The sequence below is a fragment of the Phocoena sinus genome, chromosome 17 (assembly GCF_008692025.1).
Source record: "Phocoena sinus isolate mPhoSin1 chromosome 17, mPhoSin1.pri, whole genome shotgun sequence".
Classification (NCBI taxonomy): Eukaryota; Metazoa; Chordata; class Mammalia; order Artiodactyla; family Phocoenidae; genus Phocoena; species Phocoena sinus.
In genome coordinates this window covers 45,277,586-45,303,410 of record NC_045779.1, presented here as the reverse complement: position 1 = coordinate 45,303,410, position 25,825 = coordinate 45,277,586, and the positions used below count along the sequence as shown (strand labels likewise).

Here is a 25,825-nt window from a genome sequence, read left to right as displayed (position 1 = left end):
AGGTATTCATTAGCCCACGATGAGTGGAAAGAAGGGAAGACCTTTGGCTTCTGGATGTGAGTACCAGCTCTCCTGTGAACTAACTCCACGGATTAAGTCAGGCACCTCAGGCAAGGATGGTCACTCTTCTAAAACTCAGTTTCTTCATATCTGTAATAATGGGACTTACCTCATGGGGCTGTTATGAAGATCAAATGAGGTAACTCACATAAAGCACTCAGTGCCAAGTGCAAAACAAGCCAATAAAAGAATCATACCTAAATATTATCTTTGTAACTGTGTTCATTTTTCTCTCTGTCAAAATTAAAGGTTAGAAGAGAGCATGAGAAAAACATGGGGGGAAAGTCTTAAGCAGGATAATGGAATGGGTGAATATTTTATTGTTGAGTATTTCCCTTTATAATGTTTTATATGTTGACATTTTAAAAAATGTATTTCTAAGTTCAGACACCTCCCAGGGCAAAGTCCTCATATCAGGGCCCCTCCTCTTTCTGGCAGCTGGAAAGCCCCATTTCGCAACCCTGCCACAGCTCTCAGAATGCAGACATTAAGCCGGGGAGTCCACTGCACAGATTTTAAATGGACCAATTGTATCTTTATCCTTTCCGCAGCTGTTTTTGGAGAAGCTGCTGTTCTTAGATGCCTGATTATCCCACACCTGTGAGGATATGGTATCGCTCCCTGAGAACCAAATCATGTTTGAAATTTCTGGTGTCAGAGGGTCTTTTAAAAAATGGTTGGCTTAGCATTTCCTCAGAATGCTGCATTCATGGGAGGGGTCTTCCACCTGACCTGTCGGGAACAATGCGTCTTTCAGGCTGTGGCCGCAGTGAATGGGACGCTCTGAACCTCCTCTCTTTAGGGTTATTATTCTAAAATCCTCATTGTCGGCAGTGCCCCCTTGGCAGCTGGATAGTAAAATGCATCTTTCTATCAATTCAGTCTCTTTCCTTTTTTTTGGTAGTTGATTGGCTAGAGAAGCAAAAGCCAGCATAGCTACATTTTATTTCTGTGCACCTGCATTATTTATGCTGTCAGAATCTCAAGGCAATAGGCTGAAACCGTGATTATCATTAGGCTTGGGAACTGCAAAGACAGGCAAAAGAGACTTTCTTTTAATGTGGGTGGCAGGAAAATAAAATGACAATCCAGAAAGAACGAATTCTAAGGCATGAACTCTAAAAACGATCTGCCAATTAACTATGAAGAGGAGGGCATCTTAATCAAGCACTTTATCTGCTGGCCAGGCTTCCTGGGGCTCGTTTGCTTGCCGCTCCAACTAGGAGGGAAAGGTTGATTCCGTAGCCTTGCAGAGCGCCTTCCCAGGAGGAAGGACAAGGGGCTTCTATTCTGGTGCATGAATCCTTATGAGAAGTGCTCAGTTTGGGTTTGACCAAGGAATTGGAGCTGCTGGCAGTGCGGAGAGAGGCAGAGACATCCTAAAGGGCTTCTGTGGTTGGGTGATGAAAACACCATCTTCTGATTTTGAAATGGACAGAGACGTTCTGGAGACCAGGCCATGAAGAGACCAGGGAATGTGCAAATATAATTTATCAGATATCTTTCTGAGTATAATCACTCGATTATCTTCAAGTCTACATTTTCATGCAGTAAAAACGGGCAAGCAGCTGACATATGGGAAAGAGTGTGGGGTCCTTTGTGTAATGGACAGATTTTCATCATGAACCCTAATCCTGTGACTTTTGTATGGCTCAGTCTGGACAAATCCTATAATTAAAGACATTCTAAAGATGTCTAGTGTCTGGGGATAATGGATTTGCTGAGGGTGATCATTTGATGTTATACATCACGCAAGGTGTGTACTGGGTACCTGGGGGCCATTTGCATAGTGCCCTTTGTGCCAATAGAAGATACATTCTCTCTACAATCAGCATGTGTTACCGTTAGAATCAGAAAAAAACTTTTAAAAGATTACTTTAAAAAGTTTAGTTGGTCTCTGAATTAGAGCTCAGATGACCTAGGGTCCAATCTGCCACCTGTTAGCTGGGTGTCCTTGAGCGAGTGCCTCAGTTACCTGTTTACATTCGTTTACAAAGCCCTCTATAAGCTGCCCACAACCGGCTTGCTCATCGTGTGCCACTTACTTTTCTCAGCGCTCTGCCATCCTGGCCTCTCAGTTCCTCTAACACGCCATGTGGCCTCTCGTCTCTGAGGTTTTAAACCCACTGTTTTCTCTGCTCAGTACATCTCCCAGCTCCTCAACTGGCTCACTCCTCTTTATTCTTCACTCAAGGGTCATATCTTCTGAGAGCTTTTCTGTGAAATCCCAGACGGCATTATGTTCTCCTGGGCTGGCACCGGGTAGCTCTCCTTCTATGTCACTCATTATTTACTAAATGTTGTAATTGTTCAGTAACTATAAACTCCATGAGGCCAAAGTCTGTGTCTTTCTTATTCATTGCTGTGTCCTCTGACACACAGAGAAAGCACTCACTGAAGATTATTAGGTGAATGAATGAACAAATGAGTGCGATGATCGAGGTAATGAAAGTCTTTTCCATTTTGAGGAATCAGTGACACTAATTGAGTGAAGGACAAAGATGATTGTGTTTATATTAGAGATCACTTGCTTCAAATGATGGAATGCCCACTCAAGCTGGTGAGGCAAAAAGAGAAGTTACTGATTTGATGTTGCGGTGCGCCTAGGTGTAACTATAGGAACTAGAGAGGCCCTGCAGAGCTCAGAGACTACCTGGGGACTCACGCTGTAGGACTCCGACTCCAAGCCTCTCATCCTTTTTTTTTTTTTTTTTTTTTTTTTTTTTGCGGTACGTGGGCCTCTCACTGCTGTGGCCTCTCCCGTTGCGGAGCACAGGCTCCAGACGCTCAGGCTCAGCGGCCATGGCTCATGGGCCCAGCCGCTCCGCGGCATGTGGGATCTTCCCGGACAGGGGCACGAACCCGTGTTCCCTGCATCGGCAAGCGGACTCTCAACCACTGAGCCACCAGGGAAGCCCCTCTCATCCTTTTTTAGAAGGTTTCCACTGATACTCATTCCCAAGTGAACAGCCTTACTGAGTCAGAAATCTTCCTTTCATCTTGACTTCATGCTTCTCCTCCTTTGGTGAGGGTCCCCCCGCCCTCCCCCCGAGCCCCTACCAAATTGCTTCTCCTCCCATTCCTGTTTCAACTCTGTTTACTGGGAATTATTTCCTCATGAACTTCCTTATAAAAAATTTCTCGGAGAAAAGGCCGATGTCAAGTCTTGTTGCTCTGGAAAGTTTTGAGTCCCTCCAGCCCTGGCACAAGTGTATCCAGGCACTGTGGGCTCTCACTCCTTTTTGGTGAGGTTGCTGATCTCATGACATTCATCCTCATGAGCTCGGAGGATGCTGACAACTTTACACCATGGGAAACTTAATAATTGAACGTCTCATTTTTGATAGGTTAAATATGATTCTATGCTGTGGTTTCAACTGTCATTAAATGCTATTAAGTGGAAATATAGACTATGAAAATATAAATGCATAGTTCTCTTGATGTTAGGAACTATTATAATTTACTTACTAAGGAATTCCATGAAAATAAGAAATCACACTTTAAGTAAATTTGTTCTTTAGAAAGCGTAAACTTAGGTAACCTGGACCCTAATTAGCACATTTGTTGATTATTCTTCGTAATTGTGAAGTTTAGCTTTCTGTTAACTGTATCAGATGCACTACTAAGCTTGAGCATCACTCTTTATCACCACCCTGCAGGGCCATTAGTACTGCTATTTCACAGATAATAAAATGAAGACTCAGAGGTGTTAAGTAAGTTGTTTGAAGTCACAGAAAAGAAAAAGTCATGTTTTGGGTGCCCACTTTTAAATCTGAGTGTCCCCGATTCCAAAGTTCATACCCTTTCCATTATAATGCAGCAAGAACCCTTGATACCCACGTTTTGTACAAAAACTCAACAAAATGCATGACTTGGGGCTGCAGATAAATTTCAGGATTGATTCTCTCTTCTTGTTTATAGGAGTTGCATTTCAACACAGGCACCACAGAAAGCATCTAGATTCTTCATGCTTTTCAGTCTATTTCTTTATCTCTTGGAAGTAGGGAGGAATAGAATCCTTGATGATCTGTAAAAATCAGGTTTATAGATGTACAAGAGTGTCTGACAGCAAGGAGAGAGTTATGATTCTAAACCAATCTTTAAAAAGAAAAAAGCAAAAACAGAGATCAATGTTTGTTCTAATTGTACTGGATGTTGCTGATGGAAAATTAACATTTTGCAGCTTTCCTTTTTGTATGAGAAAGAGGTGATTTGTCAACCATTTTCCCATGAAATCCTTAGTTTCATGTGAAAAATTGTCTCTCTTTAAAAGTAAAGAATTTATATCCCTCATGCAATCTATGAAAAGGCAAGCAGGGTGAAAGGAGAGCCCATTTTTATTCCCTGAGTAATTTTGTTGTTTCTTTTCTCCTTTTTCTTTATCTTCAACCCATGTGACTCCTCAGTGTCTAGAAAGACTTTAAAGAATCTTCACATGATTATTACCAAATATTAATTAAAGGTTACTAATTTAATTACCTGGAGAAATGAAGAGCTGTTTTCTAGGATTTCTTTTGCAATGCTTTTGCAAAAAGCAAAATGCATTGCATTCTGTTTTCTAGATGGATTCCTGGAATTTCATGAAATTTCATAGCTTATTTAACATCTGACATTTCACTTGCACAAAGTTCCCTCCCCTCCCCCTTTTTTTGATGGTGGAAACTCTAACACTTGGGAATAGGTTTGACATATAATAATAGTGCCTTAAGTATGAGAGAACTTCCTCCCTCTCTCTCTCTCTCTCTCTCTCTCTCTCTCTCTCTCTCTCTCTCTCTCTCTCTCTCTCTCTCTCTCTCTCATCTAAAAGTCCAGAGGGAAGAAATGTAGGACTGGATTGACAGCTTTTTTCCATGAAGTCTTTGGGAATCAGGCTTCTTCCAGCTCATAGCTCCACCATCCATCTCTAGGATATATAGCCCGCTTCCTCATGGTCCACTGGTGGCCATCACCTCCATGCTCCCAAGCAGTAGGATGGTAAACAGAATAAAACAACGAAAAGGGCTCAGACACGTGTGTTTGCTCATTTGTTTTTAAGGAAGGTTCTGGAAGCTACACATGACATGTCTATCTACATCCAGTTGGCCTGTTTTAATCACAAAGCTACAGAGCTAGACGGGAGGCTAGAAAATGTCTTTATTCTGGGCAGCTATATCCCAGCTCTTCTTTGCCCAGCTACTTGAGGTAGAAACTTAGATCATGGATTTTTAAACCTTTTAAAAAATTAATGTTTTTATTGATTCAGCGTCAAATGAAATAGAATCGTGGAAGTGCTATGTGAACCATAAAGCACAATACAAGGGTGCTGTTTCAGTGACTGTGCCCAGTCAGCTTGCAATGATTAGTTTTAGCGTGGCTCTCTTTAACTGTCTTTTCCCCTGATCTCTGTTATACTGTCTGCCACATTTGGTATCACACCCAGCTGTTGGGCTTCACTAATTTTCCGCTAATTGCTCTAGTATTTCTTACAATGCTCTGGGGCATAAATTGCTCCACATTATGATCCAATTAAATTCATTAGGGGCAGTTTTTGAGGCCAATCTGTTTGTTCTGATCCCAGAAGGGCTCTTTTTAGCCGTTTCTTTCCCTGGTTCTCTCTGGTAAACTAGCTGGTCTACAGGTTAGCTTTTGCTCTTCTATCAGTCTCCTCTCAATTGTTTACCATCAAAATCTCCATTATTTTCAAGAGCAACCTTAAGCTTGAACTTCCCCACATTCTATTTAATAAAGTCAGTTCCTCTGGGAAGATCTACAGATCTCTCTGCTCTCACGGATTGTCTCTCCCTCTGGGAAAATCCTCTGGACATGGAGCAGTGTCGGTAGCCTAGTCTCAGATTGCCTCTGGAATAGAACCTCTGCCCTACAAGTGAGCTGGATTGAGGGTAATAAGGGCCTCAGGATTTTTGACCTATTGTGCCTGGAGTAGAGCATCTGCCCCTACGAGTGGGGGCTAGGTAGAGGAAGGGTGCCCCCAACCTCTTGGCTGCACTGACCAGGAATTTAACACTAGAGCTGGAGAAACGCTGATGGCCTGCCTTTCCCAGTGAGATACTGTGTCCCTTTATCAAGAGCTGAGGGGAAAAGGAGCCCAATCTTATTGGTTACACCTTTCCAGGATGGAGCATGCATGGAAGTGACTCAGAAGTGCCACAGATTCTCAATGTTCTTATCAAGTTTTAGTATGTTTTCTTGAATAAATGTTTCTTCATTGGCTCTATACCCTAAGGACAATTCTCAGAGACTTTCTATGAAATTTAAAAATACTTTCACAAGTTATGCTTGTTTCACTAGGGAACAGGGCCACGGAGGTCCTCAAAGTACCATGCTAAAAGTGGAACCTCAGTATTTTTTTTAAACAGATATAATAATTTCCATTAAGTAGTGCTTTAGGTGCATGTAAATTTTGATACATTATATTATTGTTCAGTTCAAAATATTTTTACATTGCAATGTAAATCTTTTTAATTCATGGATTATTTAGAAATGTATTGCTTGGTTTCCATTTAGAGATTTTCTGTTTGTCTGTTTAATACTGAGTCCTAGCTTTGTTCCACTGTGTACAGAGTATACTCTGTGATTTTGATAATTTATAATGTATTGAAAAACTCCTGTAGCCCAGCATATAGTCAATATTGTTAAATATATTTGAGAGGAAAGTTGTGTATTTTGTAATTCTTGAGATCATCATTCTTCATGTGTTAATCAAGTTGGATTGGTTAATTGCATCATTAAAATATTCTATACCTCTACCTTATCTTGCTACTTGTTCTGTAAGTTATTGAAAACAATATGTTAAACCAATACTATGAGTGAATTTTTCTATTTATCTTGATGCTATTTTATTAGGTGCATGCATATTTAGAGCAGTGAATTATGAAGTGTTCTTCTATGTCTCTAGTAGTATCTCTTGCTTATATTACAAGTAAGTACTATTGCTTGCTAATAATGCTGCAACAGTTTTTGCTTGTTAGTTTGTATATCAATTTTCATCCCTTACGTGAAGAGTTAGAATTTTCTTATTAATACAGTCTGATGTTTTTGTCTTTTAATTAGAATATTTGGTCAGTTTATATATTATAGTAATCTCTGTAATTATTTACATGTTTGCAATTAACTCTTCAATGTTACTATTGGGTTGGCCAAAAAGTTCGTTCGGGTTTTTCTGTGAGATGTTACAGAAAAACCCAAACGAACTTTTTTGGTCAACCCAATATTTCTACCTATTTATCCTATCATTTTCTCTCCCCCCGCCAACCTTTTTTTGCTTCTTTTGGGAATCAAGTAATTTTTAAAATCATTTTCCTGCTGTATTAGTTTATTACCTATACATTCTTTTGTTATTCTTTTAATGGATATTACAAGGATTACATTGTGCACCCTTATCTTATTAGAGACTATTATTAATTAGTACTTTGACCAGAATACAAGAGTCTTAGAAAACTTTAATTCTATTCATCCTCTCTACCTTTTGTGCTAATGTTTCCCTATATTTTGAATCTACACACACTTTAACCCCTACAAGACATGGGGGTTTATAAAGTTGGTATTCATTTAAATTTATCTGTATATCTGCCCTTTCTGTATCTCTGTGTTTCCATGTGGGATCATTTTTCTTCTGCTTAAACAACTCTTCAGAAATTTATGTAATTCTATTGGAACAAATTCCCTCAGTTTTTGACTGAAATGTCTTATGTCACCTTCATTTAAAAATTTTTAATTAAACTTTTATTTTGAGATAAGTGTAGATTCACATGCAGTTGTGGGACACAATACAGAGAGAACCCATATACCCTCTACCCACTTTCTCCTAAAGGTAACATCTTGCAGAGCTGTAGTACAATGTTACAGCCAGGATATTGACATTAATGCAGTCAAGATGCAGAATGTTTCCATCACACTATAAGCATCCCTCCTGTTGTCCTTTTACAGCCATAGGCACTTCCCCTAATTCCCTCCTTAATCTCTGGCAACCACTGATCTATTTTTCATTTCTATAATTTTGTCATACTGTTATAGAAATGGAATTGTACAGTAAGTGACCTTTTGAGATTAGTTTTTTACACTCGGAAAAATTCTCTGGACATTCGTGCAGGTTTTTGTGTGCATCATAGTTTGTGTCAGTTTACTACTAAGTAGTATTCTATAGTATGGATGTACTAAAATGTGTTCACCCATTCACTCATTGAAAGCACCTGAGCTGTTTCCAATTATTGACCATCACAAAGAGAGGTGCTAAAAGCATTTGTGTACAAGCTTTTCTGTTAGCATAAGCCTTCATTTCTCTGGAATACCCAGGAGTACAATTGCATGAGTACAAACAGTAGTTGCATGTTTAATTTTTCAAAAAACTGCCAAAATGTTTTCTATAGTGGCTGTACCATTTTACTTTCCCACTAGCAATACGAGTGATTCAGTTTCTCTGCCAGCATTTGGTATTGTCACTTTTTTATTTTAGTCATTTTGACAGGTGTGTAGTAGTATCTCATTATGGTTTTAACTTGCATTTCCCTAATAGCTAATGATGCTGGAAAATCATTTTGTGTGCTTATTTGTCATCTTTATACATTCTTGGGGAAAATATCTTTTCCTGTATTTTGCCAATTTTCTGATTGCCTTGTTTGTTTTACTGTTAAAAATTTTGCCAATTTTCTAGTTGGCTTGTTTGTTTTACTGTTGATTTTTTTTGCTCCTTATAAATTAATATAATTTTTTTGTTTCACTGCTTTAAGATTTTGTCTTTGTCTTTAGTTTTCAGCAGATTGGTCACGATGTGTCTATGTGTGGTTTTCTTTGTAATTATCCTGTTTGGGATATATAGGGCTTCTAAAATCTGTTGTTTCATATCTTTTATAAGTTTTGGAAACTTCTCAGCCAATTCTCTTCAAATATTGCTTCTGTCCTATCTCTCTCTCCTCTTCTCTCCTCTCCCTAATATACATGTTAGCTTTCATATGTCCCAAATGTCTCTTACATTATTTTCAGTATTTTCCATTCTTTTATTCTTCAATCTAGATATTGTCTGCTAATCATTCGTTTCACTGTTTTTCTCTTTTGCTATATCTTCTGTGTTCTTGAACCCATCTGTTGTGCTCTTAATTGTATTTTTCAATTAAATTTAATATGTTCTCCTTTTTATAGATTTTACTATTTTGCACGTGGAACTCTCCATCCTGCTATTTCCTTGAACATATTAATTATACTGTGGACCCTTAAATAACACAGGTTTGAACTGTGTGGGTTCACTTATGTGGGGTTTTTTTTCCACTAAATACACAATACAGTACTACACAATTCATGGTTGGTTGAATCTGTGGGTGTGGGACTGCAGATATGGAGGGCCGACTGTAAACCTAGACCCAGATTATCAACTGTGTGGACAGTCAACTTCCAGATTGTTCAAGGGTCAACTGTGGTCATTTTAAAGTCCCTGTCTGATAACTATAGAAGATAAATCACCTATGGGTCTATTTCTACTGTCTATTTTTTCCTCTTGGATTTTGGTCAGTTATACCTACTTCCTAGCATGATTAATGATTTTGGAGTGAATTGGAAATGGTATATGAAAAATGGCAGAGGCTCTGTATGATGTTATCTTCCCTTAAAGAAGGTTAATTTTCTCTGGAAAATAGTAAGAATAGGGGTGAATTACCTTGATCCAACTAGGTATTGTAATGATTCTAGGATGGATCCAGGTTTTTGTGAGGATGCATCTATTTTCTGTTTTCCATTACTTCTGGGGCCTTTCAGTTATGAGGCCTGAAAACTTAGGATGTTCACAAGCTCCAGCTCCTTGAAGGATCCTGAACTCCCAAACATAAACTCACCCTTTATGTTTTTATCTTATTTGCTGCATATTAATGCTTTGTCTAACACCATCTAGCAATTGGCAGGTGCTTTAAGGGGAAAACAGTTCAGAATGTTGGGATCTCTTCTCTGTGATTCCTTTTTTTAAACCAGGATCTCAGTCCCTGAAGTCCTGGATGTTTTTGAATATTTGAATCCCCAATTTTTGTCTCTCCAGTTTTGAGAATGCCAAAAACCCCATACCACTTAGGAATTATCAAATAATTTGAGGAGAAAAGCAGATAATATGGAGAATGCTGGGCTTACATCAATATATATTCCTTTTATCTGGGATCTTGGCACTTAAAGGTTTTGCTGCCTTTGCTACTCTTTGATGCCTTCCAACCACTTTAAAAAAATCCAGCTATTATTATCTCAGTGAGAATATTAGTTTGAATACAAAAAACTCCATCATACTGGGAAACAGAAGTTACCCAAGCCTGTGTAGTCCAGATGTTTGCTTCACTTAAGACTATAATAATTTGGGTGATTTCATTCAGGATATTTTCAGTTACTTTGCCCATTTTCCTTTATTCAAATCTTCTGAATTAGATTTTTCTTGCCATATTACACCTTAGGACAAACCTAGATTAAGATCACCAGAGTTCCCAAATGCAGAAAAGATAAGTTGGCCTTCTCCCCCTCATAAGAAATTAAAAATAAAAACAACCTTCAAGTATAAAATAACCTTAAGAAATAAATCAATGCTTTCTAAAAATATATCAAATGTAAATTATTTCCAAAATTTATGGAGCCAGGTTTCCTGGGTGTAGATCCTGGCTCCGCCATTTGCTAGATAGGCAAGTTACTTAATCACTCTATGCTTAAGTTTCTTTAGTTATGAAATGTGGAAATGAGTCATGCCTACCTCATAGTTATTATAGTGAATAATTTAATATACGTATAGCACTTAGAACAATGCTCCAGATATAGTAAGTGCTCGATTAATCAGTTAATGTAAAAGATTATCCAACATCAACAGCTATAACCATAAAATACATCAGCATATAACTTATGTGCACTCATAACAAATATGATTTAATGGAGATAAGTTTGATTTATTTGGCAAATTTACTTGAACCCATTCATCGCTAGAAAATTTTGTGATAACTCAACATTTTTGGTTTTGTTTTTCCTTCCTTTGCCTTTTTGGGGGGTTGAGGGGAGGCTCTCTCTTCTCTGTTAGCAGGAAGAAAAAGGAAACGTTTCTTTCTCAGCATTTTGAGGAGTCACTCAACATTTATTGAGCATTCGTGTCCTGTTCCTTGTGCTATTAACCATAGAGTTGCAGAGATGAATTAAGATTCATCCTTTCCCTGAAGGTCTTAGACTTATCAGAGTCAGACAGATAAGTAAGAAATTACATATACATTGAGCCACTGACCCTGTCACAGGGTATCAGAATTTTAAAATCCTCACAACAACCTTAGGATGTAGGCACTAAGGCTCAGAGCACTTGAGTAACTTACCCAGATGAGATTTGAACCCAGTGCTTCCAAACAATAGGTGTATGGCCTTCCCACTAATGCTGAGACAGGAATACAGCAAAATTTCTACCTAGAAACATCAAATAAAAGGCTGATTATAGTTGTCTACTCATTGCCTAAAACACCTGTTAATTCAGGTATGTGAACCCAAGTCAGAATGCTTGTTTAGTAGCACTTAAGTGTTATTTCCGACAGAGTGGTCAAACTAATAATAAGGAGCCCTGACATTCATACAGCATACACATTCTATGGTGCAGAAGTATTTTTGAATGGGTATTTTTAAATTAAGTGAATCATTTTTACCTAAAAATATGAGTTATTATTTTAAAAAGAAAATGACTCATATTGTCTTCAATGCAGTGGACTGTGATTGGAAAAGGCCCTCATATGTATTTCCTATGATATTTTTACCTACATTTGGATTAATTAGCCAAATGGGTGGAAACCTGAGCTCCAAAGAGATCATCGTCACAATTTCAACTCTGCAAGAGACCAGTGACTTCCTTAGCTGTAAGAGGAACCTCTAATTCTAGACAGTTTGCAAAGGGAAATGAGTTGATGGCAGGTTGGAAGCATGCTATAGAAAAAAGGATTACATGTATCCACTTTTCATTTTGAAGGTCAGTCCACTGATAATTTTAACTTAGAATATGAGTGCCCAAGTCAGTATACAATAAAGTATACTAGTCTTTAAAACAAAAAACTTTATTGGAGTATAATTGCTTTACAATGTTGTGTTAGTTTCTGCTGTATAACAAAGTAAATCAGCTATATGTATACATATAACCCCATATCCCATCCCTCTTGTGTCTCCCTCCCACCCTCCCTATCCCACCCCTCTAGGTGGTCACAAAGCACCAAGCTGATCTCCCTGTGCTATGCAACTCCTTCCCACTAGCTATCTGTTTTACATTTGGTAGTGTATATATGTCGATGCTACTCTCTCACTTCGTCCCATCTTACCCTTCCCCCTCCCCGTGTCCTCAAGTCCATTCTTTATATCTGTGTCATTATTCCTGTCCTGCCCCTAGGTTCACCAGAACCTTTTTTTTTTTTTTTAGATTCCATATATATGTGTTAGCATACGGCATTTGTTTTTCTCTTTCTGACTTACTTCACTCTGTATGACAGACTCTGGGTCCATCCAGCTCACTACTAATACCTCAATTTCTTTTCTTTGTATGGCTGAGTAATATTCCACTGTATATATGTGCCACATCTTCTTTATCCTTTCCTCTATCGATGGACACTTCCATGTCCTATCTATTGTAAATAGTGCTGCAGTGAACATTGTGGTACATGTCTCTCTTTGAATTACGGTTTTCTGAGGGTATGTGCCCAGTAATGGGATTGCTGGGTCGTATGGTAGTTCTATTTTGAGTTTTTAAGGAACCCCCGTACTGTTCTACATACTGGCTGTATTAATTTACATTCCCACCAACAGTGCAAGAGGGTTCCCTTTTCTCCACACCCTCTCCAGCATTTATTGTTTGTCGATTTTTTGATGATGGCCATTCTGACTGGTGTGAGGTGATACCTCATTGTAGTTTTGAGTTGCATTTCTCAAATGATCAGTGATGTTGAGCAGACTTTCATGTGTTTGTTGGCAATCTGTATATCTTCTTTGGAGAAATGTCTGTTTAGGTCTGCGCATTTTTGGATTGGGTTGTTTGTTATTTTCATATTGAGCTGCATGAGCTGCTGGTAAATTTTAGAGATTAATCTTTGTCAGTTGCTTAGTTTGCAAATATTTTCTCCCATTCTGAGGGTTGTCTTTTCATCTTGTTTATGGTTTCCTTTGCTGTTCAAAAAGCTTGTAAGTTTGATTAGGTCTCATTTGTTTATTTTTGTTTTTATTTCCATTCCTCCAGTAAGTGGGTCAAACAGGATCTTGCTGTGAATTATGCCATAGAGTGTTCTGCCTATGTTTTCCTCTTAAGAGTTTTACAGTGTCTGGCCATATATTTAGGTGTTAAATCCATTTTGAGTTTATTTTTGTGTACGGTGTTAGGAAGTGCTCTAATTTGATTTTTCTACATGTAGCTGTTCAGTTTTCCCAGCACCACTTATTGAAGAGGCTGTCTTTTCTGCACTGTACATACTTTCCTCCTTTATCAAAGATAAAGTGACCGTATGTGTGTGGGTTTATCTCTGGGCTTTCTATCCTGTTCCATTGATCTATATTTCTGTTTTTGGTCCAGTACCATACTGTCTTGATTACTGTAGCTTTGTAGTATAGTCTGAAGTCAGGGAACCTGATTCCTCCAGCTCCGTTTTTCTTTCTCAAGATTGCTTTGGCTGTTCAGGGTCTTTTGTGTTTCCATACAAATTCTGAAATTTTTTGTTCTAGTTCTGTGAAAAATGCCATTGGTAGTTTGATAGGGATTGCATTGACTCTGCAGATTGCTTTGGGTAGTAGTCATTTTCACAATGTTGATTCTTCCAATCCAAGAACATGGTATATCTCTCCACCTACTTGTATTATCTTTAATTTTTTTCATCAGTGTCTTATAATTTTCTGCATACAGGTCTTTGGTCTCCTTAGGTAGGTTTTATTCCTAGATATTTTATTCTTTTTGTTGCAGTGGTAAATGGGTGTGTTTTCTTAATTTCACTTTCAGATTTTTCATCATTAGTGTATAGGAATGCCAGAGATTTCTGTGCATTAATTTTGTATCCTGCTACTTTACCAAATTCATTGACTAGCTCTAGTAGTTTTCTGGTAGGATTTTCTATGTATAGTATCATGTCATCTGCAAACAGTGACAGCTTTACTTCTTCTTTTCCGATTTGGATTCCTTTTATTTCTTTTTCTTCTCTGATTGCTGTGCCTAAAACTTCCAAAACTATGTTGAATAATAGTGGTGAGAGTGGGCAACCTTGTCTTTTTCCTGATCTTAGAGGAAATGGTTTCAGTTTTTCACCATTGAGGACGATATTGGCTGTGGGTTTGTCATATATGGCCTTTATTATGTTGAGGTAAATTCCCTCTAAGCCTACTTTCTGGAGAGTGTTTATCATAAATGGGTGTTGAATTTTGTCAAAAGCCTTTTCTGCATCTGTTGAGACGATCATATGGTTTTTATTCTTCAATTTGTTAATATGGTGCATCACACTGATTGATTTGCTTATATTGAAGAATCCTTGCATTCCTGGTATAAACCCCACTTGATCATGGTGTGTGATCTTTTTAATGTGCTGTTGGATTCTGTTTGCTAGTATTTTGTTGAGGAGTTTTGCATCTGTGTTCATCAATGATATTGGTCTGTAGATTTCTTTTTTTGTGACATCTTTGTCTGGTTTTGGTATCAGGGTGATGGTGGCCTCGTAGAATTAGTTTGGGCGTGTTCCTCCCTCTGCTATATTTTGGAAGCGTTTGAGAAGGATAGATGTTAGCTTCTCTCTAAATTTTTGATAGAATTGGCCTGTGAAGCTGTCTGATCCTGGGCTTTTGTTTGTTGGAAGATTTTTTTTTTTTTTTTTTTTTTTTGCTGTATGCGGGCCTCTCACTGTTGTGGCCTCTCCCGTTGCGGAGCACAGGCTCCAGATGCGCAGGCTCAGCGGCCATGGCTCATGATCCCAGCGGCATGTGGGATCCTCCCAGACTGGGGCACGAACCCATGTCCCCTGCATCGGCAGGCGGACTCTCAACCACTGTGCCACCAGGGAAGCCCCTGTTGGAAGATCTTTAATCACAGTTTCAATTACAGTGCTTGTGAATGGCCTATTTATATTTTGTTTCTTCCTGGTTCAGTCCTGTAAGGTTGTGCTTTTCTAAGAATTTGTCCATTTCTTCCAGGTTTACATTTTATTGGCATATAGTTGCTTATAGTAATCTCTCATGATCCTTTGTATTTCTGCAGTGTCAGTTGTTACTTCTCCTTTTTCATTTCTAATTCTGTTGATTTGAGTCTTCTCCCTTTTTTTCCTGATGAGTCAGGCTAATGGTTTATCAATTTTGTTTATCTTCTCAAAGAACCAGTTTTTAGTTTTATTGATCTTTGCTGTTGTTCCCTTCATTTCTTTTTCATTGATTTCTGATCTGATCTTTATTATTTCTTTCATTCTGCTGACTTTGGGGTTTTTGTTCTTGTTGTTGTTCTTCTTTCTCTAATTGCTTGAAGTGTAAGGTTAGATTGTTTGAGATTTTTCTTGTTTCTTGAGGTAGGACTGTATTGCTATCAACTTCCCTCTTAGAACTGCTTTTGCTGCATCCCGTAGGTTTTGAGTCATCGTGTTTTCATTGTCAGTTGTTTCTAGGTATTTTTTATTTCCTCTTTTATTTCTTCAGGGATCTCTTGGTTATTTAGTAGTGTATTGTTTAGCTTCCATTTGTTTGTATTTTTTACAGTTTTTTCCTGTAATTGATGTGTAGTCTCATAGCACTGTGGTTGGAAAAGATACCGGATATGGTTTCAATTTTCTTAAATTTACCAAGGCTTGATTGGTGATCCAAGATATGATCTATCCTGGAGAATGTTCCATGAGCACTTGAGAAGAAAGTGTATTCTGTTGCTTTTGGATGAAATGTGCTATAAATGTCAATTAAGTCCATTTTGTCTAATGTGTCATTTAAAGCTTGTGTTTTCTTATTTATTTTCATTTTGGAGGATCTGTCCATTTTTGAAAGTGGAGTGTTAAAGTCCCCTACTCTTACTGTGGTACTGTCGATTTCCCCCTTTATGGCTGTTAGCATTTGCCTTATGTATTGAGGTGCTCCTATGTTGGGTGCATATATATTTATAATTGTTATGTCTTCTTGGATTGATCCCTTGATCATTATATAGTGTCTTTCTTTGTCTCTTGTAATAGTCTTTTTAAAGTCAATTTTTTCTGACATGAGAATTGCTACTCCAGCTTTCCTTTGATGTCTGTTTGCATGGAATATCTTTTTCCATCCCCTCACTTTCAGTCTGTATGTGTCCCTAGGTCTGAAGTGGGTCTCTTGTAGACAGCATATACATGGGTCCTGTTTTTGTATCCATTCAGCCAGTCTATGTCTTTTGGTATAATCCAAACCATTTAAACCATTTACACTTAAGGTAATTATCGATATGTACTTTTCTATTACCATTTTCTTAATTGTTTTGGGTGTGTTATTTTAGGTCTTTTCCTTCTCCTGTGTTTCCTGCCTAGAGAAGTTCCTTTAGCCTTTGTTGTAAAGCTGGTTTGGTGGTGCTGAAATCTCTTAGCTTTTGCTTGTCTGTAAAGGTTTTAATTTCTCCATCGAATCTGAATGAGATCCTTGCTGGGTAGAGTAATCTTGTTTGTAGGTTTTTCCCTTTCATCACTTAAACTGTGTCCTGCCACTCCCTTCTGGCTTGCAGAGTTTCTGCTGAAAGATCAGCTGTTAACCTTATGGAGATTTCCTTGTATGTTATTTGTTGCTTTTCCCTTGCTGCTTTTAGTATTTTTTCCTTTGTATTTAATTTTTGATAGTTTGATTAATATGTGTCTTGGGGTGTTTCTCCTTGGATTTATCCTGTATGGGACTCTCTGCACTTTCTGGACTTGAGTGACTATTTCCCTTAGCATGTTAGGGAAGTTTTCAACTATAATCTCTTCAGATATCTCAGACCCTTTCTTTTTCTCTTCTTTTTCTGGGACCCTGTAGTCCAAATGTTGGTGCATTTAATGTTATCCCAGAGGTCTCTGAGACTGTCCTCAATTCTTTTCATTCTTTTTTGTTTATTCTGATCTGGTGTAGTTATTTCCACTATTTTATATTTCAGGTCACTTACCTGTTCTGCCTCAGTTATTCTGCTATTGATTCCTTCTAGGGAATTTTTAATTTCAGTTATTGTGTTGTTCATCATTGTTTGCTCTTTAGTTCTTCTAGGTCCTTCTTAAACACTTCTTGTATTTTCTCCATTCTATATCCAAGATTTTGGATCATCTCTACTGTCATTACTATGAATTCTTTTTCAGGTAGACTGCCTATTTCCTCTGCATTTGTTTGGTCTGGTGGGTTTTTACCTTACTCCTTCATCTGCTGCATATTTCTGTGTCTTCTCATTTTGCTTAACTTACTGTGTTTGGGGTCTCCTTTTCGCATGCTGCACGTTCATAGTTCCCATTGTTTTTGGTGTCTGCCCCCAGTGGGTGAGGTTGGTTCAGTGGTTTGTGTTGGTTTCCTGGTGGAGGGGACTAGTGCCTGTGTTCTGGTGGGTGGGGCTGGATCTTGTCTTTCTGATGGGCAGGGCTGCCTCCGGTGGTGTGTTTTGGGGTGTCTGTGAAGTTAGTGTGATTTTAGGCAACCTCCCTGCTAATGGGTGGGGTTGTGTTCCTGTCTTGCTAGTTGTTTGGCATGGGGCATCCAGCACTGGAGCTTGCTGGCCACTGGGTGGATCTGGGACTTAGCGTTGAGACTGAGATCTCTGGGAGAACTCTCGCCGATTGGTAATACTTTGGGCCGGGACGTCTCTTGTGGTCCAGTGTCCTGAACTCAGCTCCCCCTCCTCAGAGGCTCAGGTGTGACACCAGGCCAGGGCATCAAGACACTGTCAGCCACACGGCTCAGAAGAAAAGGGAGAAAAAAAAGAAAGAAAAATTATAATAATAATAAAATAATTTAAAACATTTTTTAAATTTATTAAAATAAAATTTTTAAAAAGAGAGCAACCAAACTAATAAACAAATCACCAGTGATAACATGTGCTAAAAACTAAACTAAGATAAACATTAAAATTAGAAACAAATTAGTCACAGCAAACCCCAAGTCCACCACCTCAATTTTGCGATGATTCGTTTTCTATTCAGGTGTTCCACAGGTGCATGGTACATCAAGCTGATTGCGGGGATTTATTAATCTGCTGCTCCTGAGGCTGCACAGAGAAGTTTCCCTTTCTCCTCCATTTGCACAGCTCCTGGGCTTCAGCTTTGGTTTTGGCCCTGCTCTGTGTGTAGGTCACCCTCAGGTATCTTTTGGGAAGTCTGAGGTCTTCTGCCAGTGTTCAGTAGGTGTTCTGTAGGATTTGTTCCACATGTGGGTGTATTTTTGTTGTATTTGTGGGGAGGAAGGTGATCTCCACGTCTTACTCCTCTGCCATCTTGAAGATCCCCCTCTACTTAGTCTTAAAAATGATAGAAAATTCAAAATAAAAAGGTGTTAGTATCTGTTGAATTTTAAACTAATTTAAGGCCAGAATTTTAAGAACTGATAACTTCTTGTTTCAGAGGACATCACCTATTGGCAAACTGTGGTACTGCAGTTTCACTGCATAAAGAGGAAGAGATGATTAGGCAGCCATGGATTTGGAGTCAAAGAGATGGTAAAGCAGGCAGCTCAGAGAACATGGGGCCCTGGAAGTCTAGAAGGAAGTGCTTTCTCTGCTCTCTTCCCATTCCCCTCATTGCTGTGATGTACATTTCTGACAGAAAACCAGAACTATAACTGGAACAAATTACAAATTTGTGAATTGTGACTGTTGCTGAAATCTACCACTGGTGTGACATCCTCACCCATTTAGATAGGCATTGGATTCAATGAGCCAATTGTCCTTGTGCTAACAGGTAAATTCCTAGCTATCATTGATACGTAATTAAACGGGGGAGCGTTCATTATAGCATTACATTTTGATTTTACTTTTGCAGTGCTATAGCTAATAGCATCAGGAAAATAACTTTGCAAATAAAAATGTATCTTGTCTCCCAGGTGGGGCTGGGACAGAAGTAAAGGAAGAGGAAGATGGAATAGGAAGATTCTATGGTCAGTTTGAACATTAGTCTTACTGTGCTAGAAGTAATTCCTGACTCTTAACTGAAGAAATTTCATTCTTTTGCAGTGATATAAATGTAGTCTGCTCAGCTGGTTTAGTTTCCATTTATATTTTGTAGCACCCCAGAGCTACTTTTTGTCTTTTTAAAGAAGCCAGCCAGAAGAAATCCTGAAAACTTTAGCATGGGAAGGTTTTGAGAGCAATCTTTTCTCCCCGCCTTTTAACCTCTTTCCCCTTTGAATGGTATATGTTTCAATGGATGTATTTTTCAGAGTACGTTCCTCTGCATTTTATTTCATCTTATTTAATGGACTTCCTATTAATTAAGAGGGAGAATGAACTAGGAAATAAGCACTGTGTGGAGTTAGAAGTAAGGTAGGGTTGTCCTAAAGGAAATGAAGCTGAAGTTAGAAAATGTGCCGGACCTTCCTTTTATTCTGCTGTCCTAGGCTTTCACTGAAGTTTGTGTTTGGGGACACCCATTTACTCCATGCTGAGTCCCAAAGGGATGTGGACAAGAGCATTTAGAAGGGGAGGATTTGGCACCTCTGTGGTGACCCCCAAAGTAAAAATCCAGAAAAGTTTAAAATGTAAAGTGTTTTAAAGTAGCACTGTTTTGAAACTGTTTTGGTCATTCATCCTTGCGTAGACATTTTCCAATGCAGGGATTCTGAATCCATCTCACCTGATTCCCCATCCTAGTTGATGTGAGGCTCAGTAGACTCTCATCTGACTCAGGGCCGGCACGCCCCACGTTTCTTCTCTTTCTTTCCATTACTAGCCTGGTCTCAGTACATTGATGTGGATTCTTATATCATTTTAAAAATATCTTTTCTTCCAGCTCCCCTTGAGCTTCTGTTTTTATCCATTTACTTACAAATAGATTTAATTAGCTTAGAATACTATCCCCAGAATTTCTTAGTTCTTTCCTTCTGTTCTATAGAGAGAGACACAAACTTCATGCTGGTGACACTGAGACCAATGGGAACTTCAGAGGGGCATGCATTTTCTCGCCAGAAACTGTAAGGAACAGCCTTGAAGAGGAAAGTTGTAGGCACTCTGTAGTCACAACTTCAAGGGTTGAGGTTGCTGGGTAGCTGTCCGTGATGGTTGTGGGGTGTGTGCGTGCACGCACACGCACACACACACCCCCTCACATGCACTCACAAACACATACACATCACAGTTGACAGATGACCTATTGAAATAATTTCAGAGCTGTTCTGTGGTTGCTACGACAACCAGTGCTCTCTTGGCTTTCATCTGGCCATGTGACAGGGACTTTGACGTCAGCCGGAGGCAGAGTCTGTGGCTGAGTCCACACAGTCAAAGGCCTGTGAGAATCTGGTGGATGCTGGCCGCCGCTGCTGCTCTTAACGCTGCTGCCGCTGCTGCCGCTGCTGCTTCTGCGTCCCAGGGGCTGCAGAGCATGGACTGTTAAATCTTGCACTTCTTCTGTGTGAGGTAATTAGTTTGCTTTATATACAATAGTTAGATGTGTTTGTAGATCATTGTGGTTTGCCCCTCTCTCTTACCTCTTACAAGTTTGTCTTCGTGAACAATTACTGTTGTACCAGGAGAAAAATGTGAAGCAGCTTCTAGTTGTTAATTTCGGGTGGAATCTCTGGCATTTGGTTAAATTTGGATTAGTGTTCTGTGAAGTAGGTTAAAATATTAGCCGCCTTTCTTGTTCAACACTTGCTAACATGACATTATTTAGAGATACAGGTTTTGCGGCTTGAGCCAAATATTCCCCGTTGAATTCCAGGAATCCTCCCTTCAGTATTGTTTTGGGTTTAAAGACTCCAGCATAGCCTTGCAATATGTTGCTAACTTTGCTTTTTTTATATTTGCTACCATATTCTGAATCAGCCTAGAGTAGTTTGGTATTTGGTTTCTGTCTTGTTTGTAGCATTCATAATTAGCAACAATAGGCACGGCGGGAAGGAACATTATACTTTGAAACAAAAGTTGGGGTTCTTCTAGTAAATAGAGTATTCTGAAAATACCAGGGAAAACTGTCAAGAGCTTCCTGTTTAGAGAAAAATAATCTGGAATATGCCAAGGAAGTTGGGGTGGAACCTCTGACATGTGCTCATGCAGTTGCTTTTTGGTTCTTAGAGCAAAGTGCACATTTTCAGTATCTTCCTCTGAAAATTCAGCTGTGAAGAGAATAGCATTGGATGGTCTTCATTCACTAAAGAGGCATGTAAGCTATTTTTATATTTAAAAATTGAAATAATTACCTAGAGAAGAAAACAATAGCCCTAAAACTAAATTATCATTGGTAGATCTACTTTAATTCAAACACAGATATAAATAGCCACTGAAAATCGCTCTAGATCTTGAATGAGTAATTTGATAACTGTGATTAATAAAGCTTTTAATCTCTATTCCTATAACAATATATACTACAAATGGGGGGTGTTGCATTGTTGTAGTTCCTTTCTTTCCCAAGTTTAGTAATTTTGAATTTTCCATCATTGCACACAAGTTGGATGGTTTTCGTAGCTTGTAATTCAACAAAAACCTCTGGTACTGAAGTTGATCGAGCCTAGATTTATAAGCAGGTATCTAAATCTTACAAATTTCACTGGAAAAAAAGGCAAATTTTAGAGCAGCACATGTAATATACCTACTATTTTGATGAATAGAAAAATAATGGTTTAACTATGTAAATGAAGAATACACATTTTATAGTATGTGAGTTACATATCAATTTTACAGTATGTGAGTTGTATATCAATATAGCAAGAATCTATTATTCTTTTCTATATTCTTTATTAGTTTCTGAATTCTGATCACCTTTATTTTACTCTTAGAGATGAACATTTTGAACAGTATTTAGCTTCAATAATAAGTGAATAATTTTGAGTGCATAAATAATTTCTCAGTAGCTTTCAATGAGTGAATATTCATTTAACTTGCTGGCATTTGATATGTCTATTTTTGGCCAGAGTCTCCATGGAGGATTTTCCAAAAAGTCTTAATGTGCTTACACTCGAGGCACATCTACTGAGGCGTTATCTCATTGTTTAATTTACCTCATAATTATAATAACTCAGAGGCCCTATTCTTAACACTCCTAGAAATATGTTAGTTGATTTGCAGTATTTCAAGTGACCATGAATAGGACCCATAGCCAGTAGCACTGTCATTTAAAAGCAGTCTTTGATGGGATACTTTGATGTTTGCTTCTTTTACTCAAAATAAGGAATTTTCGTTATAGTTTTTCCAGGTAGTGAAGATTTTCTTGATGCTCTCTCTGTGTTTTAAAGTTATAAAATGATTGTATTCAGTGCCCTAATAAAACAGACTGGATTTCAGCAATACGAAATAAGTGAATATTTTAGTGTTGATCGGCAAAATGACAATGATAAAGTTTACCATTAGAAGAAAACACCCTATGCTATGATGGCAGAAATACTTTAGAATCGACAGGTCTTTTCTTACGGCAAAATAAGGGGAAAAAATGACTCTTATCAGAATCATCTATTTACAGCAATGAGACTGTGTTGATTTCAAGGTCAAGTTTGCTTCAACTTCAAAAGATACTAGCAAGGAATAATTTACTCTAGAAACCTGGGTGTTGCATTATTAAATGCTTTATGTACAGTTTCAAGGGATTTTAATCTTTTGGGTGCCATGGACCTCTTTGGCAGGCTGGTGAAGCATATAGGTTCTTCTTACAATGATGATTTTAAATGCATGATAAAGTATGCAGGATGACAAAGGGAATTACTTTTATTGAAATACATTAACCAAATTTTTAAAATTGTGTGTGTTGTCAATAATTCACTATCAAATAAAACAAATTAGCAGCAGTTATAATTACTACCATAGTTATAATAACTACCATAATTTTGAAGTAGTGATGAACATAAAAGGTATTTCGAGATGGCTACGGTGACTGTAATGTGATGTGAGAATATCTGTGATTTCTCTTGGCAACAAAACCGCAGGTACGGTGGTTTATGCTCTACATTTTAATCTAAATTTTACTTTGAGGTTAGTGAAACTAAAGATAGAATATTTTTCCCCTCCAAGTTCCTGGATCCCATGAATTCTCTCCACCCCTGAGTTAAATGATATGTAAGCTTGTGATGCTAAAAGGTCTTGGAACTGCACTGGACAAAATCCACACCTCCATTTCCACATTCAGCTCTACCACATCTGATTTTGTTCTCTGATGGTGTGAATTTCACAGTATTCTCTAATTTTTGTGTGAAAGGGGTGGTATCCACTTTGCTACCAAATTGTAAATTTCTTTTGTTTTCCTCCTTAATCCATAAGCAGGCTTGTGTACTTGGACTGAGCTCATACCTAGTTAGATAGGGGTTAAGAGGAAAAACTTATAGTGTTAACGCAAGTTAAAACCGTGGACCATAGAAGTAAGACTATAGCTATTTACAAAGGGACCTTTATCCAGTCAAAGAAAATAAGCAAGTAGTACTTTCATGAAGAATGCAGGATGTTATATGAGATCGTAGCTGAAGAAATATTCTAGAAGGTACTTTGTGTGCTCACAACAATTGAAATGAGCATTAAAGAATTTATGTCACTTTTCAGTTTGATGTAAAGCACATACATGCGTAAATTGATCAATTGGAATGTAAATTTCAGTTACTCTGGATAGAGCCTGCTGGTTCACCTGTCAGAGGTCCCTGGAACAGGAGACATTGATTCAAAATGAAACGAGGAGTGGAGACACTTCCCAAGTAATCTGAACGCAAAATCTTATTTGACTTATTGGATATTCAAGAACAACACAGGAAATATTAATATTATTGTTTAGGGTGACTTATATAAGAATTGTCTCCTTTCCCATGTCACTCTTAACTTGCAGGAGATACTGCCTCATTTTCCTCTGCAGCTAACTAGGTGACTTTGCAGTTAGTTGGCTGATGTCGTGTATCGCTGCCTTTCCAGCTCTGCGTTTAGTCCTTACATCCTTTTATTACATCAGCACCATCACCCCAGCATAAGAAAATTGGAGCTATGACATTATGCACAAGCTGGTGTTTAAACTCAATCCAAATCCCTAACATTTGAAATGGAAGCTTAGCAGTTTTTCTCATGTGTTCTCAGGGGAATTACAAAAGAGGATCTTCCCAAACATTTCTTATTCTTTGGACTAGAAAAGGACACCTTCTTCGGGGGCTTTGAGTGTCTTTGATAAAGAAACTTGGAAAAAGTCAAAAATCTCAGACTCCAGTTGGTAAGGAATGTGCCATTATTTTTCATGAAATCAAGTGTTACTTTAATGGTGCCCTGTGATGGAAATCAACTAGAAATAGCATTCCAAAATGCAGTATTTTTTATTGTTTCCAGAAGTGATGCCATAAAAGTTAGTGCTCATTAAGACTTCGATACAAAAATTATATGATAAATATTTAAATCCAACGGAGGCATCTACTCCAAACCAAAAACAGTCTGCTCTTTTTATTTCTGCAGTGAACTTTAGGGAGTTTTTGGACCTATTTCTGTAAATGCCTTTAATTAGAGACATAGCATCCCTTCAAAACTTAGTTTACATTAATGTAAAACATAGTATACTTACATCACATGAAAGTTCTATATTTGATTTTCAAGAAAGAAATCTCTAGTCTGAAAGATAGTCTAGCTGCTGCCTGTCCTAAAAGGAGGATTGTCCATATTTTCTGATTTCTGAATTCCAATGAGTGCAGGAAAACCAAAGACTGCAAACTGCTTTCATGCCAAGATGAATTCTCTTATGGATGATTCTAGAATTGCTTTACTTTTATGAATTTAAACCCTATCCATGAGAGGTAAATGTTGAGAAGAGTGTTGTATTCTTTGGCTGACTGCTCTGCTGACTCCCACAGACTTATGTATGATTCATACAACTAAAACCACGACCAATTTTGTGACGACCATATTTACAATGTCCTTGGAGATAAATTTAAAACTAGCATCCCACAATAGTTATCCGATCCTGTGCCTTCCCACGTTTTGCCATGGATCAGGTGAAGCATTAGGTCGCATCACTCAATCAGCAAGCATTTTATCAAGGGGCTACTGCATCCACAGTATCGTAGTAGGCATTTGGGGCTCCTCCCTCATGTGGTCTTTGAGGGATATGCCACTGGCATAAAGAGCCCAAGTTACTTTATAGACTTCTGACTTTTGTTTGCTTGAGCTTTTATTCAAACATTCAGTCTTTCATGCATTCAATAAGTTTTGAGCACCTACTGTGTGCCAGACATTAGACTAGACACTAGGGATGCTATGGTGAACAAGACAGACAAGGTCTCTGCCATCATGGAACTTACAGTCAGGGGACCTTCCCAGAGACCTAAGTGTAACAGCAACCAAGGTTTCTCCCTCACAGCTGTGCTGGTCAGCGTAGTCAAAAAGAGAACCTTCTCTATAAGGGAAAAAAATCAAAACAAAAGAGACAAGCAAACAACCTGGGAGCCATTAGATCTTACACCAGAGTCAAACCTTAGAAGAGGCATTCCTCAGCTGGTGAACAGTCAGCCTAATTCGTGAGCAGTCTGTTCATATCAGTGTCAAGGATTCCAGATCAGTACACCCAGCCCTATTTCCTAAGGCTGCTTGTCCTCTCCTGTTCAGAAGATGCATGAGACTGGTAGGGACTGACCTAGAGAATAATTTTCTTTCATGCATATACCCTGCCTAATGCAAATAACAAGAGCCATTTCATCTTATGAAAGGAATCCTTAAGTTAGTTGTGCT

General features: G+C 38.3%; 1 protein-coding gene across 9 annotated transcripts in view; it reads left to right on the top strand.

Annotated features, from left to right (window-relative positions):
• NCALD (neurocalcin delta) overlaps positions 1-25,825 on the top strand; it is a 439,862-nt gene that overhangs the window by 338,878 nt on the left and 75,159 nt on the right. The window contains exon 1 of one of the 9 annotated variants that reach the window (XM_032610474.1): positions 20,394-20,569. The exons of 7 other annotated variants lie outside the window; for them this stretch is intronic. The gene's annotated coding sequence lies outside the window, so the exon portion shown is untranslated. Of the gene's footprint in view, positions 1-20,393; positions 20,570-24,255; positions 24,324-25,825 lie in introns of those variants that run through there. One more of the 9 variants, XM_032610479.1, reaches the window with a different exon arrangement.